Source organism: Diaphorina citri, unplaced genomic scaffold (assembly GCF_000475195.1).
Source record: "Diaphorina citri unplaced genomic scaffold, Diaci psyllid genome assembly version 1.1 scaffold2343, whole genome shotgun sequence".
Taxonomy (NCBI): domain Eukaryota; kingdom Metazoa; phylum Arthropoda; class Insecta; order Hemiptera; family Psyllidae; genus Diaphorina; species Diaphorina citri.
The window spans coordinates 13,594-13,969 of record NW_007379767.1 but is presented as its reverse complement, the minus strand read 5'-3'; positions in this window follow the sequence as shown (position 1 = coordinate 13,969).

Genomic DNA, 376 nt, shown 5'->3' with positions numbered 1-376 from the left:
ATGTATGGTGCCCTACAAAGTACCTGCCAATGTGGCATGTGGTCCGCATGTATGGTGCCCTACAAAGTACCTGCCAATGTGACATGTGGTCCGCATGTATGGTGCCCTACGAAGTACCTGCCAATGTAACATGTGGTCCGCATGTATGGTGCCCTACAAAGTACCTGCCAATGTGGCATGTGGTCCGCATGTATGGTGCCCTACAAAGTACCTGCCAATGTAGCATGTGGTCCGCATGTATGGTGCCCTACAAAGTACCTGCCAATGTGGCATGTGGTCCGCATGTATGGTGCCCTACAAAGTACCTGCCAATGTAGCATGTGGTCCGCATGTATGGTGCCCTACAAAGTACCTGCCAATGTAGCATGTGGTCCGG